The following is a 2,776-nucleotide window of genomic DNA, read 5'->3' on the forward strand; positions in this document are numbered from 1 at the left end:
CCATCTACTACACTGTACATAGAATAATTAACCAATATTGGGCTCGCCCTAGAGTTCGAACTGCAGTAAAAGACTTTTGACTATTAGGTACCTTCACCTTAGTCATAAGATATCTGAGAATAGAAGACGCTAAAGTAGGAATTACGATTTTTTTTACTCTTTGCTAGCATCACAACTTTTCTTCTGTGGACAGTTTATGACTAAATGTCCCTCTTCCTCACAGAAGAAACATTTAATCTTTGCCGGGTTTTTAGGTCTGGTCCCGCTCGACGGCGATGGACGTGGAGGTTGAACCCCTTGGCTAACCTTGGCTCTTCCATCTGCTGGTAGTTCTCTATTCTTTGGGCTCCAGCATTGGTCCTTGGGATGTGAGTTATTCCATCCATGTCATCACAGAAGTATTTACTCCTCTTCTGCCAAGATCTCTCTCTCTGAGGTTCCTTTGGTCATTCTCCTTTACAACTGCCAACCGAGCCTTCCCAGTTTATACGGTTTTAAATCTGGCACATAGGGTTGACTTGAACTGTAAATCCTTCTCTTTGTTCTTCTGCACCCACCTCCTAAAATCTTCCATGATTTGGGAGTATGGTCTGGTCCTTAATTTCGGTACATCCCATTCTTCTCCTATTCTGTACTTACCCAAAGCACAGCCAACCATTGTTGTTGCCAAAGTCCTCATGATTATAGAGAATGACATCTTCTGGGAATGGCCACACTTTTAAGAGAGTGAAGTTCATGTGGATAGCTTTGTTGCTATTTAACAAATCTTCAAAGGACTCACCCTGATATCTTTCAACATCCTTTAAGCATTCATCCCATCCTTCTTCTTCTGGAAGAATTGAGCTAGAATGCCTCTCTTGAACTCCTCTCACGAGATAGGATCAGAGGTCATCATTTAGGCAATCTTCTTTGCTTTCCCCTTCTCGGGGTGGATGTAACTGAGGGCAAAGTTTACCTTCGCGGCATCTCCCTGGGTTACTATCCGCCCGATTTTGGACTCAGCCAGGCAATCCATTCACCTCCTGTCAGCTCAACATCCTTTCCTCTTCTTTGTACTCCCCTATGATATCAAATGGATCTTCTTCGTTGCCACTGTCCATCAAAGCCGTATTCCTTAGGTTGTTGTCCCCTTCTGACATGCACACTCACGCTGCCGGGTAGTACTGTGTCAATTTTCAGTGCCCTAGGGATCCTTTTCCCCTCTATGTTTAGTGTCTTATTACTTTCGAGCCACAATCACTTCTTGGAATCGCAAGTATCAGCCAAGCACACGGCCCTTGCAGCATAACCTGCAAATTCCCACTTAAAACAATAAGTAGAGTCAAGCCAACGGCTTTCACAATTCTCTTGCATTTTTTTTTTTAAGCTTATTAACACCAGTACTACACATTTTTTTTTTCCAGAGTGTTTAACACTTTTACTTTGTTGAGTGGAGAAAATCATTACCTTTAAACCAATTAATTAAGGAAGCCACAATCAATGTAACATAGAAGATATGTATCCTGAAATGGTCGGAAAGTTTTGTAGTATTATGTTAGTAAAACATTTATATCATATAAAACACTTTAACACTTGCCCCTGCAAGAAAATCTATAAATGATCAATTATTTATATACAACCACTTAAAGGCATATTAAACTGCATGCATTAATTACTTATATATAATCATCCCCACTGGGATATGTGGTAACACAAAACAAAATGTGATTTTTTTCCTGTTTGTTATGTAAGCCTTATTATAATAAAAAGAGATTCGCAAGCTTCATCAAAAGTGTCGATTTTTTTGTTGCGCTCCTTATACTGATACTGATAATTTTTGTGTCCTGATTGGTTAACTATGGCACCACTTGGATGACGTGTCACTTATGAGGCGGGAAAGCGCGGTTTGATTGTGCTAACATTTTGCTAATTCGGTGTCTTGTGCTGCCACTGCATTCCGCGTAAATGCGAGAAACAAAAAGTTTATCCGTCCCACGAATTACTCGACTTAATTCATGAATTTGAACCCTTTTTTATGGAAGAGCATTAGAGAAAAATCCAGGAGTGATACAGTAAATATCCTTCGTGTACTCATCAGTTATCAAAACTGTGTTAAAGAACTATACATTTACATTTTTGAGGCTAATACACTTACATTTTTTTTTATTATTACAGGAATGCTAGCCTCAAAAGTGTTTTGAAAAAATAAGAATGGGATGTAGGCTTTAATCATAGTATGTGGAATTCAAATGAATGTCGTGACTAGTGTGTAAGAGATTTAGTTATTTAGTTGTAGGCCTATTGCTCGTTATGTTTTTTAAATAAATCTGACAACACGGTTTTATTAGTACTGTGTGTGAATACCGAGTACATACAGCTCTGTCAAAATGTGGTGGGGTTAAGGTTGGCTGCCAAGACGAGATGCCAACTAGGAAATCTCCATGTGCAACCACCTTACCTATATAGCCTCCTTGACAGCTCTCACCTTGACTGTTCTGACACTGATAAACTCCTCCCGTTTTTGTGACATCACGTTTCCCTCACGTTTCATACTCTGTTTTTCCCTCTTTCTCACTTGAGGCAATGAGCCTCACTCTTTCCTCTCGTGAACTCATACCATGCTCTGGCATCCAATCACGCTCTTGCTAGCTCTTTTGATATCATGTACTGAAGCGCATACGAACACACACTTCCCTTTGGTGCTCACCATATACAGAGTTGCTCTTCTGAGAAAGATTACTTATATATCTTATTAAACACTATATCTCATCAGCTGCCACCAACCATTACCTAGCCC

General features: G+C 39.8%; 1 pseudogene; it reads right to left on the bottom strand.

The window, feature by feature from the left end:
* LOC119570493 overlaps nucleotides 1–2,509 on the bottom strand; it is a 12,356-nt pseudogene extending 9,847 nt beyond the window's left edge.
* Nucleotides 2,510–2,776: the final 267 nt, after the last annotated feature.

Source organism: Penaeus monodon, unplaced genomic scaffold, assembly GCF_015228065.2.
Source record: "Penaeus monodon isolate SGIC_2016 unplaced genomic scaffold, NSTDA_Pmon_1 PmonScaffold_293, whole genome shotgun sequence".
Taxonomy (NCBI): Eukaryota; Metazoa; Arthropoda; class Malacostraca; order Decapoda; family Penaeidae; genus Penaeus; species Penaeus monodon.